Raw genomic sequence first — 16406 nt, forward strand, 5'->3', positions numbered from 1 at the left:
AGGCTGAGATTCGAATTTTTCAGGATTATTCAGCTGCTTTAACGGAGAAGAGGAAATTATTCTATCCTCTTTGTTCCACATTGGCAGATAAAAAAGTGAGATTCATGTTTCTTTACCCGGCCATTTTGAAATTACATCATCAGGGCCAGTGGCACTCATTTGACTCTTCAGTGGACGCAGCCACATATCTCAATACCCATATGCCCCCAGGCAAAGGATGCACCGGCAATGCGGGTCTGTGATGGAGAGAAGCCGCTCGCACCGGGTGCACTTTTTAAAGCCGGTCAAAGGCCGGGACATAGAATCGAAAGTGGCCGCGGCTCGAGTAGCCACGCGGCCACGGGGACCCGGAAGCCTCCGGGTCGGTTTGAAAAACGAAGCAGGAATCAAGTTAAAAAAGAAAAAATTTGCGCACAGCGACTTAATCGAGAAAAAACAAGAAAAATTGCGGTACTAGAAGGCAGTTGGGGCAGAGCCTGAAAAAAACACGACTTCTAGGCTCAGCGGAAAATTTTGAACTGGAGACCACGAGGGGATGCGCCCCCTAGTGGAGCAGGAAGGCACGCATGCGTGGAGCAGCAGAGCAAACTTAAATCTTCAATCAAGTTTGCTTGAAAATGCTTCCGCATCGGGGCTCCGTAGATGACGTCACCCACATGTGAGAATATCATGCCTGCTTGTCCTGGGATAACAAGCACACTCCTGCAGGCATACGTGCACAAGAAAAAACTAGAGGTGTAGCTAGAGAACATAGTGAAGTAGAGCAAAATCACAGAATGGATTCCTTCTACATATGGCACACGGCCATTGGGATACAACCCACGTCTAGAATGTCTCACCTATTACACTGGAACATGTATTCTGCCTATTCAGCAGGATATAATTTTTCACAAGCCTTGGGAGCTGCTTCTCTGTTAAGCAGGAGATAGGACTGAGGTGCTCAACCATGAAGACACAGAATGGAAAGAATTAGTGATTCAAAGTCTGCAGCTCACGAAAGCTCTAAAAACTTCTGTAGCTTTGTAAACTTTATCCAATACTGGGCTCCATCAGATGACATCATCCATTTGGGAGGACTTATATAATGCTCTCCGTACAGATAAGTCATTTATTTTACTCTCTATAGTTATTATTACTCAGCTGTACTCTAAGACCTCCTTATACTGTAGAGTAGTTATTGCTCACCAGTTCTCTGAAATACCTCCTCTTACTCTGTATTGTAGTTATTATTACTATAGCCCATATCATTCTGTAGAGTATTTGTTACTCACCCGTGTCTGAATGTCTAACTTCTCTCTCTCCTGGGGATCCTGGATATTTGGTTCTCCATCTTGTTTAATCCACAATAACAGATCAGGACTTATCCTTACAGAGCCTGTTTCCAGGAATAAACATAAAACTCAGTTATACTTCTCTTTTATTCAAAGAAAAATATGCAGCAGGTTCAAATTAGAGAATGATACGGTGGCGGTTACCCGCAGCTAGCCGCGTTTAGCCGCGGGCAACCCGCCGAAATGGGGAACAAAAAATAGTGACTTCTGTGGGGCGGGGACAAGGCCATTCACCGACCCGTGGAGCGGTGAATGGACATGTCCCCGCAGTGAGGCAATCAAGATCGCGCGGTCCCCGCCATCTCCCTCCCTCCACCTCACCTTTGAACTGAAGAGCAACCGCCGGTACGTGCGAAGAAAAAAAAACAACCCTCTCCTTTTCTCCTGCTCTTATCACCATGCTGCAGCTACTAAAGCCGACAGGAAGTCTTTCCGACGTCAATTCTGACGTCGGAGAGGACTTTCTGGGCCAGCCAATCGCTGCCTAGCTGGCCCAGAACGTCCTCTCTGACGTCAGAATTGAGTCAGAAAGAAGACTTCCGGCTTTAGCAGCTGCAGCCTGGCGGTAAGAGAAGAGGAAAAGAAGGAAGACTTTTTTTTTTTTTGAGCGGCAGGGAGGCAGCAGGCTGGCTTTGGCTAGGGAGGGAGAAAGGTAGACAGGCACAGGCAGGCAGGCTTCGGGGGTGGGGGTGGGACAAAGTGTGGAAGGCAGTGAGAGGGACATAGGAAGGAGGCACTGGGGGCACTAAAGACATGGGAAGGAGGCACCCGGGGCACTAAAGACATGGGAAGGAGGCACTGGGGGCACTAAAGACATGGGAAGGAGGCACTGGGGGCACTAAAGACAGAAAGGGGCACTAAGGACATGGGAAGGAGGCACTGGGGCACTAAAGACATGGGAAGGAGGCACTAAAGACATGGGAAGGAGGCACTGGGGGCACTAAAGACAGGAAGGGGCACTAAGGACATGGGAAGGAGGCACTGGGGGCACTAAAGACATGGGAAGGAGGCACTGGGGGCACTAAAGACATGGGAAGGAAGCACTGGGGGCACTAAGGACATAGGAAGGAAAGAGGGAGGGAATAGAAAGGGACAATTCTTGGGCCTGATTGCAGAAAGAAAGAAATGAAAGAAAGGATACACAGACAGAAGGAAACGCAACCAGAGACTCATGAAATCAATCACCAGAAAGCAAAGGTAGGAAAAATTATTTTATTTTCAATTTAGTGATCAAAATGTGTCAGTTTTGAGAATTTATATCTGCTGTCTATATTTTGCACTATATTTGTCTATTTTTCTATAGTTACTGAGGTGACTGAGCTTGCGGAGATGGGGCGGAAACAGGGTTTTAAAATTTTAGTCCTAGTAGTTTGCCGGTCCACAAAATAATTCTTTTATTTCTGCCGGTCTACGGGTGTAAAAAGGTTGAAAACCACTGATGTAGAGTATGCCGGCTTTCTTTTTCGCCCAGCCGCATGCGTTCAAAAAGCCGCACTCGCGTTGATCAATCTTCTCCTCTCTTGCAACTTCCTGTTTCCGGTTGCGTCAGAGGAGAATATTGAACAAATGAGCACCCGCACATACGGCTGGGTGAAAAAGAAAGCTGGCATACTCTACATCTAAGGTGAGATGGAGGGAGGGAGATGGCGGAACACTGCAGTCGGTCGGGTGTCTGCTGTTTTTGTATCACTGCCTGCCTGCGCTCATGTTCCAGATCCTCCTGCATTTTTAGTGTGCACAATTGACCTGATTCGAGCTATAGGTGAACATGGGGGACACGTCATTGAAAGGGAGGACAAGTTAATTGATTTATTTTATGTTCGGTTTTTACTACAGAGCAGAGGCACTGAAACAGATTCTCAGTGCAGTAGTAGTAGTGGCAGAACTCTCTTCTGTCTTCATGGTTTTTCGCAGTACTGAGGCTTATATGGATGCTGCGGGGACGGGGACGGGGCGGTGAATGGGATGGCAGTGGCGGTGACGGGGCGGTGAAAGGGATGGCGGTGACGGTGACAGGGCGGTGAAGGGAACGGCAGTGACGGGGCGGTGCAGAGGATGGTGGGCCGGAGACGGTGCATTCTCTAGTTCAAATGATCAGCTATGATGAATTTTATTTATTTATTGGGATTAACTGCTTTATGAAGAGATTCACCCAAGACAGTGTTCAGCAGATACAGCTTGACATACCATCAATAGCTTAAAATGGCCTCTTTGTATATGATTTTTAGATACCAGTAAAAAACCTGCTCTACAAATGTTTACAAAACGTATAAGCAGGTAGAGAGAGCCTAACTGAGACATGACCAGCTCCTGCCTACTCACCTCCATAAGAGCTATCTCCAAAAGAATGCGTAAAGTGGGATTCACTTGTATTTATTCTTGGCTCTGGGATTACATAGGAATCTTTTTTGCTTTATGCCGATACCAGTCTGACAAACCGTGCTTTGCATTATCAGATATATTTCTGGTCATCCTGCCTCTGATGAAGGTATATTCTACAACAGCATGAGATCTATGTGCATGCACTGCTTTCAATGCATATTCATTGGGGAAATCCTGAAAACCCGACTGGATTCGGCCCTCAAGGAGGGACTTTGGGGACCCCTGTTCTACAAAGAGCCCCGAGTCATCAGATAGTCAGTTTATTTTCACTGCCCTAACAGAGAGTCAGCAATGAATGGAGGTATTTACCACCAAATATCAGGCTCTATCCCCTCCCTCTTTAAAAGGGACTGCTACATTCCTTATGATGGTGCCAATAAGCTCATGTGCGTTGACCGTTGGGCTTTGAACTACTGTTTAGCTGTTACCTAGCAACGAAAGGGGAGCTACTGACATTATTGTTCAGCTTTGGATCATTGTTTAGATGTTACTTAGCAACAGAGGGGGAGCCAATCACGTCATTGTTTAGATGTTACTTAGCAACAGAGGGGGAGCCAATCACGTCATTGTTCAAGTACTTGCCAATGGAGGCAGGATGTTTCCCAGCTGAAAGTTCTTAGCGCTATCATGTCACGTGACAGTTCCTTTAGGTCCATTTGGTGTTCACAAGCCACAGTTGACTTTCTGAATAACAGCAAAATCATAGAGTTGTGGTGGGCACTTTTGCAATGAGAGATGACTCTTTTCCATTAGCGTGTAGGGATGGAGATCTGATAAGTTCTGATCCAGGGTATCAGAACACAGGCAGGGTTAGCACACAGGCGGTTCTGAACGCAGGCCAGGTCGACACACCGACCTAGGCCCTGTGTGCGGATCGAGGCCTGTGTGTGGATCCAGGCCTGGGTTTGGTTCTGAGGCCCTGTTTCTCATTTCCTCTCCCTCTCCCTCCTGCCACGTATACATTCTAAGCAAGGACAAGGGTTGCACCTTGAGCAGAAGGCTGAGGCGTTCCCCCCTTCCTGACTCTTGCCACATATTAACCTGACATACATTTACCCTTTTTCTCTTATCTTGTTTAAGCATCCCTTATATGGGCAACAATCAGACTTTGCCTGAGCAAGGCTAATCAAGAGAGCTTAAGAAGCATGCATTATAACCTTTGGACTGTCATATGCCATAGTAAGATTTGAGACATATCAGAAATGTACACATTGAGAATCACTTTATTGTAACTGTTATTATGTATTCATGTCATGTGAGATAGTAGCCTTAAGATGCACATGATATAGATAAATAATATATTACCTTGGTTTAATCCTCACTGTAAATGCATTATGAAATTATAACCTTGTAGAGCATTAACTAAGTAATTAATGGAGATATGATTCTCCATTAAAAAGAGGGAGAGACCATTCATTCGGAGCGCCTCCTCTCGACTCTAAGCCTGAGTGTTTGTGTTTTCTTTGTGGCATTCCTACATTAGCGGTCCTTTGAAGCAATCATATTGCGCAGCTTTTACACAACGGTAATGTTTTGAAATAAAAGTTTTATGGTGAGTAATACCTTTAAAATTGAAACCTATGAGCTGTAGCTAGGGCAGTTAAGTCAATATAGGTTTTTAGGCTCAATGAGAAGCCTTATATTTTTTGGAGGTGTGGTATAGTTAGCTTGGGCTTCTAAATTTTTATCTCACTCTTCTTTCTTACACCAGAATATGGCTTTTATCATTTATATATTTGTGAAAAAAAGAGGGGGTTTTGGTGCACACATGTTTTTTCCATTAGTTTTTTCATTATGTTTCCCATTTATGGTTTTTTCTTTTCTTTTATTGTAGGGGTGCAACCTGGTTATTATCCCCTGAGGAAGATCTGCTTTGGACAGACTGAAATGCCTGTTTCTCCTGTCAGAAGGGCATTGGGAGTTGTACATTCTCAACCAGCGCTGGGTCATAGGTTACACCATTTGAGATAAGTGTTGCTTTCCCCCTTCACAGATGATTTGAGGGTTTAAATTCACTACTCTTGTGATTAGTGGGTTTTTCATTATTATACAATATATTTTGATGATACAGCTCATGAAGTACACAACTGCAGATGTAGTTCTGTAGTATATTTTCACACAAAATAGGTGAGGTAGATGGGATGGGACAGGTGTAGATGATTAAAATTTGGAGTCAGAACGTGGACCTGAAATAATATGGAAATGATAAGAGGTCCTAGGATCTGATCACCCACAATGATGATACGCCTGTCTCTTACCGAAAGTAAATCTACTGTTTAGAAAAAGATAGTAGCTTATTTTGCTCTATATGGGAACAGCTAATATTGAAGACTAGTGTTTAAGCCCGTTACATTAAAGGGTGCTAGAATAGATGTGTAGAATTTCTTTTTGTCTCTCTCCCTGCCCCGTCTATCTTTCTGTCTGTCTCTCTTTCTGTCTCCCTGCCCTATCTGTCTTTCTTTCTTTCCCTGCCCCCTTTCTTTCTTTCTGTATTTTATTTCTTTCTGTGTCTCTCCCTGCCCCTTGTCTGTCTTTCTTTCTTTCTGTGTCTCTCCCTGCCCCTTGTCTGTCTTTCTTTCTTTCTTCTATTGGCTCCTGGTGCTATCCATCACCATTTCCTTAGTCCTCTGTACCGTTTTGACCCTCATCGATCCTCCACTGCATTTATCACCCTTTCAGTCCCAGCTCCATTCCTATCTATCCTTCCTTCTATTGCCTCCAAGGACATTCTTCTTGTCCCTATATTCCACCCCCACCCAGCTTATCTTCCTTTTTTTACCCTTTCTCTTGTACCCCACCTCAGGACCAATTTCTCTCTCGTCTCTCCCCTCCCCACGGTACTGCAACTCTCCACCTCCCCATTCCAACATCTACCACTTTAGCCCTCTTCACCCAACTGCACCCCAACATCAGAGCCTGCACCAATTCAAACCCCACCAACCTCCTCCCTGGCCACTGCACTGAATCTTTGGGCAGGCTGCCCCTCCCCAGCCCTACACCCTGATGGACCCTCCACACACACACATACCTGGTTCATCGCCCCCACAGGTCTGGACCCCGCATTACTTACCCGAGGTGGCAGCAGCAGTCCTGACCTACCAACCCCTCCTCCCACTGTGCCCCATTGCTGTAGCAGTGGCAGCAGTCCTGACCTGCCAATCCCCCATTCCTTACCCACAGCAGCAGTGGCAGTGCTGTAAACAGGCTGTTCGCAGCCAGTCCCAACAGGGCCTTTCCTCTACCACATCCGAAGTGATGCGACAGAGGAAAGGCCCTGCCAGAGCTTGCCGCGAACAGCCTGTTAACAGTGCTGCCACTGCTGCTTTGGGTAAGGAAAGGTGAGTTGGTGGATCAGGACTGCTGCCACTGCGCCGATACACTTCTCTGCTCGGCGGTTCCTTTCAGCGGTTCCTCCCAGCGGTTCCTCCCTGAGACGCTTCCCTGCTCAGCAGTTCTTCTACTGCGCATGCGGAGGCACGGAGGCAGGGCGTTTCAAGTGTGCATGTGCAGCTAGGGTTTTATTATTATAGACTAGTGTTTAAGCCCATTACATTAACGGGTGCTAGAATAGATATGTCTATCTGTCTTTCTTTCTGTCTCTCTCTCTCTTTGGCCGCTGTCTGTCTTTCTTTCTTTCTGTGTCTCTCCTTGGCCGCTGTCTGTCTGTCTTTATGTCTCTCTCGCTCCTTGGCCTCTGTCTGTCTTTCTGTCTCCCTCTGTTGCTCTTTGTGTGTCTGTCTTTCTGTCTCTCTCTGTCCTTGGCTGCTGTCTGTCTGTCTTTCTGTCTCTCTCTCTCTCTCCTTGGCCGCTGTCTGTCTGTCTTTCTGTTTCTCTCTCTCTCTCTCTCTCTTTCTCTCATAAGAACATAAGAAGTGCCTCCACTGGGTCAGACCTGAGGTCCATCGTGCCCAGCAGTCCACTCACGCGGCATCTCAACAGGTCCAAGACCTGTTCAGTAATCCTCTATCTATACCCCTCTATCCCTTTTTCCAACAGAAATTTTCCAATCCCTTCTTGAACCCTAAAACCGTACTCTATCCTATCACGCCCTCTGGAAGCGCATTCCAGGTGTCCACCACACGTTGGGTGAAGAAAAACTTCCTAGCATTTGTTTTGAAGCTGTCCCCTTTCAACATTTCTGAATGCCCTCTTGTTCTTGTATTATTCGAAAGTTTGAAGAATCTGTCCCTCTCCACTTTCTCTATGCCCTTCATGATCTTGTAGGTCTCTATCATATCCCCTCTAAGTCGCCTCTTTTCCAGGGAAAAGAGCCCAAGTTTCTCTAATCTCTCAGCATATGAAAGGTTTTCCATACATATTATCAGACGTGTCACTCTCCTTTGCACCCTCTCGAGTATCGCCATGTCTGTCTTTCTGTCTCTCTCTCTCCTTGGCCGCTGTCTGTCTGTCTTTCTGTCTCTCTCTCTCTCTCTCTCTCCTTGGCCGCTGTCTGTCTTTTGTCTCTCTCTCTCTCTCTTTCTCTCCTTGGCCGCTGTCTGTCTGTCTTTCTGTCTCTCCGTCTCTCTCGTTGGCCGCTGTCTGTGTGTCTGTCTGGCTTTCTGTCTGTTTCCCTCCCTCCCGTTCCCCGCCTGCGCCCTGCTCCCCTTCCTTTGCCCTCCCCTCCCCCCAGCCCACCACCTCTCTGCGGTAGCGCCACCAGCCTCCAGCGCCTGGTAAGGGGTGTTGGTTTGCCGCCGGACAGGCAGAGAGCGTGGCTCCTGTGAGCTGCAACGGTGCTCTGACCCAGAGGGGAGAGTGGAGGCAGAGGAGAAGACTATGCGACCAGGGAGCGGCAGTGGATGTGGCCTTCCCTCCAATAATTCCACTTCTTTCCCCGGTATTAGCTCCGAACGCGCGCATGCGCCGCATGCCCTCCGAATGTACGCACGCTGCGCGCCGCAAATCGAACACGGCCACAGAGTCAGAAACCTTGTGGCAGGGATCACAAAATTGTAAGTGCACATGCGTGCTTAAGGTTTTATTATAGAGGATATGCATATTCAAGCTAGCCTGCGTTAGGCATTTTATATATTCTTCAAGTCTTTTGGAAACATCCATATTAGACCCAATTTGTTCTATGCTACATTTCATTCTGGGTAGGATGATTATATAATAAGGAAGTCCCCTTCTTCTTGGGATACCAGTCTGAGTGACATAGTGGTAGAAATGTATTCTCTTTCTAAGAAATATGCTTTGTAGCCAAGTTAACTGTTTGCCTACCAGAAATTGCCTTCTTTAAATCTCCTGCAATATTGTGATTTCCACAATAAACTTTCCCTGAACCTCAGAGACAATTCTGCATCTTTTGTCAGACAATGCTATAACCTGAGCAGAGATTGATGACCACAACACCTTACTTTTCATTAGTCTCGGACTGCTTCCAGGTACAGTATAATCTTCTGCAGCCAGCACAAGAGAATAATCTGTCTCTGATTTCAAAGGGAGAAAATTTGAAAGACACACAAGATAGTCTTATGAGCCCTCAGGCTGTCAGTTTAAGATAGAGGTTAGTACAGAGAGATCATACTTGGACGTTTCTGGAGCAAAGGAAGTGCAGAAAAATGTCTCGTATTAGTCAGTGGAATATTTTAGTCCTTACCTAGGGAGATCAGAGTCTCATAATTCTCCTTCATCACCTCCCTGTAAAGCTCCTTCTGCCCTTCATCTAAATATTCCCACTCCTCCTGGGAGAAAGAGACAGCCACGTCCTCAAACTTCACCTGCATCTGAAACACAAACCAGGAACACACTCAGCGCCTTCTGCATCACCATCAGCCATTATTGTATAATGATACACATAAGTTGGGGGAGGCGTACATATGGAGCATGGATGTGTTGCCAAGTGATTAAATGTAAAATGTAATAACATAAGATTTCATATAAAATTTCATGACTAACTTTTAAAACGATGCAACTAAATCTCAATTCATAGAAAAATGTCCCGTGTCCTTAGATCTTCAGATCACAGATTACTTACCATTCCCTCTTTTCAGCAGTTGCTCCTGAGCTTTGGAATATCTAGACGGCTTCAAAGGCCTTCTTAAGAGCCATTTAAGAGAATAATCTTTTTATTATGGCAAAAACAGTACAAGTTACATGTTCAAAAGACAACTCTGTCCCCGTGGGGTCAAAGTTCTCTTAAAGAAGTCCGATCCCTGATCTGAGGGGGCTCCATTTGAAGCAGAGTGATCATTTGCATTCTCCATTCAGGGCTCCCACGATCTGACTTTTCTCCCCATAGGAATCTGCCATTTGACATTTCAATCTTCCTCTAGTTCCTACCAGTCAAAATGCAGCCTTTGGTCTCTCCTATATTAACTGCATTTCCTCCCCATCTTCCTTTACTTTAGTCCCATATGTTCTACATTAGATACGTTGTTACTGGTGGTTTTATTCCCATTATATTTTATCTGTAACTCACTCAGAAGTTGAATAAGGGACAGAATCACATTTGAATGAATGAGTGTTGGACCATGAGGTGAGGAGAGGCTGAATGGAAGCCCAGGGCTGCTCCTTAACCCTCCATTGCCCCCTTGGAGTGTGGTGGTGGCATTCCAAGTCCCCTCCCCCATCCCTGCCAGGAAAAGTGGGGGAGGGGGAGACCTACCTGAGCAGAAGCTCCTGCAGCCATTTGGACATTTGGGGCTCTTCCTCTAGACCAGGTTGGTTCTTGGAGTGAGAAGAAACTGGGCACTTGAGGCTCCAGCACAAGATGGACGACTCTTTCCTTTGTTGAGCAGAAAGTTCAGATCCCACAGAAATTCTAAGTAATGAGCACAAGATGGAGCTGAAACTCCTCCTCCTTTCTGCCTTCTCCGTGCTAAGGGGCGTAACCTCCCACTCTTTTGCCCGCCCCAGGAACCATTCTGACCAATCAGCACTACAAGGGGCAGAGCCCTAGGCATGAAGGTCCTTTGTGACGTCACCAGCCTTCTCGGCTCTTCCCCCAATTCCTTTCTAATCCTGAGGGAGGAGATTCCCGCCAACAAGGGATCCTGCACAGAGAGAACCAAGATTGGGAGGTTGTTAGAGTTAGAGAATGATGTGGAGAAAAATGTGCTCCTGTCCCTGAGAGCTCAGTCCCTGTCCCTGCAAACTGTCTGATCCCATCCACACAAGCCTCTAATAGTTATGATTTTATATTGAACTTATTTATAAAACAAAACTATTCTGTACAATTGCTATTTTATAAATCAGAATACCATACAAAATAGAACTCTCTGGTGATTCAATGCAAGTAATGTCCACAGAAAAAAGGATCTCAAAACACCCTTGGAATCCAATCAATAGAAGGAAACCAATTTTGTGGTTAGGGTATTTAATTTATATTAATCTTTTTAAATTATTTTAATAAATATTCGTGTAAACTTTAATAAATTTCAATAATTCATTTATCGCAGGACAAGCAGGCAGGTATTCTAACAAGTGGGTGACGTGATCCAACGGAGCCCCGATGCGGACGCTTCACAAGCAGTCTTGCTTGAAGAAACTCGAAGTTTCGAGTCACCCGCACCGCGCATGCGTGAGTGCCTTCCCGCCCAGCGTAGGGCGCGTCTCCTCAATTCTTACTTTTCCGCGGAGCCGAGAAGTCCGTCTTCGACTCTCTGCGTGAAGTTTGTTCACTTGCGCCTTCTTAAGTCTGAGGTTTTGGATTCTTTTTACTTAGAATCGTTGACTTTCGTCATGCTTTCTTGTTTTTTAAAAAAAAAAAAAATTTTCTTCCATCCATTCGACCGGGCAGGCCACATGGCCACAGCCCCGCGGCTTCGATCTTGCGGCGGAGCTTTTCCAGCCTATGTCCCGGCCTGCGACCGGTTTTAAAAAGTGTTCCAAGTGCCAGCGCGCGATTTCACTGACGGACCCTCATCGACGCTGCATTCGGTGTCTCGGGCCTCAACACATCCCAAAATCATGCCGGCCTTGTTAAACACTTACAGCCCGTGCCTTCAAGCGTCGTTGCCTCTTGTGGGAGCATCTTTACAGTATGGAGTCTTCGATGGAACTTTCGTCATCGAAGGGTGCTTCACATCGACCTCATCCGAAGCCCCTTCGGCTTCCACTGCTTCTACTCCAAGCCTCATCAAACCTGCTTTGTTTGTATTGGCTCAGCCTTCGACGCCGGCTGCGGTGCCTTCCACTGTCTCTTCAGTTCAGATAGTGCAGCAGCCCATTCCCCCGGTAGTGCTCAAAGTGCCCAAGGCTTCTAAGTCCAAGCACTCTCACACTGCCTCAAGGGAGCACGAAGCCCGTGCAGGTGACGCGGATCCATCCTTGCCGGCTTCGTTCCAGACCTTACTTGAGAAGCAATTCATTCAGCTCTTTACCACAATGGGGCCAAAGCTTCTCTCTCAACTCCAGCCTGGGCATGCTGAGGTCTCCCGTGAGGTCGAGCCGTCTCCTGTGCCTCAGCTGTACACACACTCTCTACAGGGAGCAGAGTCTCTGCGAGTGTCTGGTCTGGCATCGATGTATGCATCGCAAAGAGCAGAGTCTTTGCCCATGCCTCCATTGGAACCGATTCACTCGATGCAAGGAGTAGAATCTTTGTGAGTGCCTCCATTGGAACCTATCCACTCGATGCAAGGACTCGAGTCTTTGCGAGTGCCTCGAGGTGTTTCCAGCCAACCACCTCTGCTTCGATCCACCGCTTCCACCCCATCCACTTTTTGGGGGCTTCAGCGAAAACGCACACACCTCGTTTGTTGAGGCCTGCTTCAAGACACAGCTCGCATCATTGATCTAGACATTCTTCAAAGCACTCATCCAGGCATGCTTCACCTCATCGGAAGCAGCCTTTTCTTCAGTATTCCCCACCAGCTACTTCGCCTCCTCCACTGCCTGATCTTGAGGGCACGATGGGGTCTTTTTCCCCATCTAGATCCCTGTCCTCATTGGATCCAGAAGCCTCGACGTCCTCGAGTCCCTCTCGAGGCCCGGCTCTGGCTGACCAGCTGTCCTTCTCTTCTTTTTTGCGCCAGATGGCTACGGATTTGGACATTCAACTGGACTCAGCAAAGTCTTTACACAGAGTGATATTGAAACTTTTTCTAAGTTAACAGGGGACAGCAACCCATTGCATCCAGATAAAGAATATGCAAAAACCAAAGTATTTAAAAAGACGATTATTTATGATGTCTTAATCAACGGGCTTATATCAGCAGTGTTGGGTACTAAAATGCCTGGAAAGAGGTGTATATTAGTGTCTCAGGAAATCCAGTTCTTAACCCCTTTGTATACAGGAGAGGAAATGTAGGTTGCAGCAGAGGTAAAAACTCTGAAGAGGTCCATGGCTCATATCTCAGTCTCATGCACTATGAGAAGAGTAGGAAGATGGTTGTGCAGGGTTTGGTTAAAGTAGTCCTGCCAAAATACAATGGCTCCTGAGAACTGAGCATGGTACAAGTATCTGTCTAAAATGGACCTCAAGTGATGTAAATAAGTTCAGCTTTTTAGAATTCTGATATAATAAATGCTTAGTTCTACAACTAATAGGTGGATGAAAAAAAAAAAATAAAAACCCAGCAATACACCAAAAAAAAAAAAAGCTAAGCTCAGAGCAAAATATGATACAAGTTATATATTTAAAAAGAGGGTAGACATCACTACAAATTAAGATAAAAGGACGAAGGTCATCTTTTAAATTATGGAGAGATGGCAGCCCTCATAGTCATGACTCTCTTATATTTATTTTTGGTTCACTTTAAAAATGCTGCATTGGAGATAAAACATAAATGAGCAAATTATTGTTATCTTATAAAAATACCTGATATTTAAATTTTTTGTATTACTATGAAAGTAATCATTACTGCTTACTGCTGATCAATTGGTTAGAAATCGATACATTGAAAGTCTATTTATTTTCAAGATATTACAACAAGATATTGATAAAGTCCACCTCCACCTATAATATATACAATTGTAAAAAAAAAAAACCTATTTAGAATCTGATGGAGGTTACTTTGATAAATATAAATGTTGTGATCTCTTCTATGATAGAAATGCAATGTGTGACAACCCCAAGAAATTCAGCCCAAAAGGTTGCTATAATTTAAATAATATAGTAATATACAACCATATTTAGACCTTCAAGAAAAGACATTCATATATGAGAGATTGTCTCTAGGTGAAAATATTGCTTTGTAGATATAACATAGTAAAATTAAGATAATATTTCTCTATGGGGAAAAAAAAAATAAAAAAAATAGAGAACTATATATTAAAAAAAAAAGAAATTGGAAATCAAATATACTCATTAGATAAGATAGATAAAAGTAAAGGGAGGTTGTCAAATATAGGCAATTCCTTATATACTAAAGAAATAAAAGAATATATAGAATTTTGAAAGTAAATATAAAAGAAAACAAAGATATAAAATTATAAACTAATTCAGTAAATGATATGATAAGATATGTTATTAATATGGAGTAATAATTATAAAATTATAATATTTTAGCTTGTAATGGAGTAATGTCAGACCTGATCTATTTTGCGTTTCCAAGTGATCGTATATATATGGGGTGGGAAGGGAGGGAAAGGGAGGGTATTAAATTTTAAGGGTACGGGCAAAATAGGAAATTCTTCAAACTATCTTATATATGGGAAAATAAAGTTTATTAAAAACACTGAAGATGGGATTGTTATATTACAAATTACAAAAATATATAATGGATCTTAAGATAGTCTCTTTAAATGTTAATGGTCTCAATCACCCGATTAAAAGAAAAAAGGCATTATTATTTTTAAAAAGACAAAACGCTGATATATGCTGCACACAAGAGACCCATTTGTCAAATAATGAATCCATAAAGCTAAAAGATAATTGGGTCAAACAATGTTTCTTTTCTGCAGCAATAGGAAAAAAAGCTGGTGTTGCTATATTAATAAATAAAAAATGTACTGCTTCATTTAAATTTAAGGCAGCTGATCCTCTTGGAAGATGGATATATGTAGAAATGGACATGGGAAATACCACCATGACGCTCTTTAATATATATGCCCCTAATTCGAATCAAAATGAATTTTTTAAAACTCTATAACAATTAATTCTTCCACTAGCTACTTCAAATTTAATAGTAGCAGGAGATTTCAATGCTGTGATGGATCCATTGGATAAAAATCCGAGAAGATTTATAAAATCATTAGGACTTGATAATTTGGTACAATCTTGTGATTTAAAAGATATTTGGCGCATACTTCATTTTGATGGTCGAGAATTTTCGTTTTGTTCACAAGTCCATAACTCTTTTTCTAGAATAGATTATATTTTTGTTTCTAATCAATTAGTACATCAAGTCACACAGGCTATCATTGATCCAATTATATTATCAGATCATGGTGGAGTGTGGATTGAAATTAAAATAATAGATCAAAATAGAAATAAACCTATATGGAAATTAAATAATACACTGCTTGCAGATACTGACTTTTGTACAAATCTTATGGAAAAAATGGAAGAATATTTTCAAATTAATGATATAGAAGAAATTTCCATAGAGACTTTATGGGATGCTTTTAAAGCATACATTAGAGGACAAATTATTTCTTATTCAGCAATGCAAATAAAAAAAGAAAAAAAACAATTTACAGAATTAGAAAAACTAATAAAGTCTCTAGAATCAAAATTAATTGAAAAATGGGATTATTTGACACAACAAGAATTGTTAAAAACTAAAGGTAAATATAATGAAATTTCTTCAAAAATCATTAGAAAAGATTTATTTGTACAACAAGCTCTGTATTATGGAAATTCAAATAAAGCAGGAAGAATGCTAGCAAATTATCTCAAAGCAAAAAAAAAAAGAAAACAAAAATAATTGCAATTCAAAATGAGAATAGAGAAATATTATCTCACAATGATCACATAATGAAACAATTTTTGAAATTCTATAAAAAATTGTATTCTTCCGAGCCTTATTCAGAAAAGGAAAAAGATGGTTTAGAATTTCTAAAGTTAATAAAAGGACCGAAAATTCCTGAACATATAAAACGAAGTTTAGAAGAACCAATATCCTTAAAAGAATTAGATACAGCATTGAAGTCCCTTAGGGTTGGATCCGCTCCAGGTGGAGATGGTTATACAGTAGAGTTTTATAAATCATTTCAAAACATTACAATGCCCTATTTATTAAAATTATATCAGACACAACTAAATAAAGGTTATATCACAGGTACTATGGCTGAATCAATAACTATAGTTTTACCTAAGCCAAATAAAGATCCCACTTTGGTTTCAAATTATAGACCTATTTCTTTAATAAATGTAGATGGAAAAATTTTGACCAAGGCATTAGCATTAAGATTGGCTAAAGCTCTCCCTTTCATTATTGATATGCATCAGACAGGTTCTGTTGCTCAAAGACATTCATCTCATAATACTAGATTGGCACATCACATGTTTAACATTCTCTATTTCATTAGACGCTGAAAAAGCTTTTGATAGAGTGGAATGGACCTTCATGTTTCAGGCAATGGAATGGTTTGGTATACAAATAATAAAAGCATTGTATAACTCCCCTGTTGCTAGATTATACATCAATAATAATATTTCAGAAAAATTTATTTTGCAAAGGGGAGTTAGACAAGGATGCCCACTATCTCCACTGCTTTTTGATATCGTTTTAGAACCCTTGTTATTAGCTATAGAACAAACAAGGGAGATACAGGGTATTCCACATTCAGATAGAGAATATAAAT

The 16406-nt window shown here is 42.9% G+C and overlaps 1 pseudogene; it reads right to left on the minus strand.

Moving 5' to 3' along the window:
* The window catches only part of LOC117355283, a 76196-nt pseudogene extending 66830 nt beyond the window's left edge, over positions 1-9366 (minus strand).
* Positions 9367-16406: the final 7040 nt, after the last annotated feature.

The sequence above is a fragment of the Geotrypetes seraphini genome, chromosome 2 (genome assembly GCF_902459505.1).
Source record: "Geotrypetes seraphini chromosome 2, aGeoSer1.1, whole genome shotgun sequence".
In the NCBI taxonomy this organism is placed as follows: domain Eukaryota; kingdom Metazoa; phylum Chordata; class Amphibia; order Gymnophiona; family Dermophiidae; genus Geotrypetes; species Geotrypetes seraphini.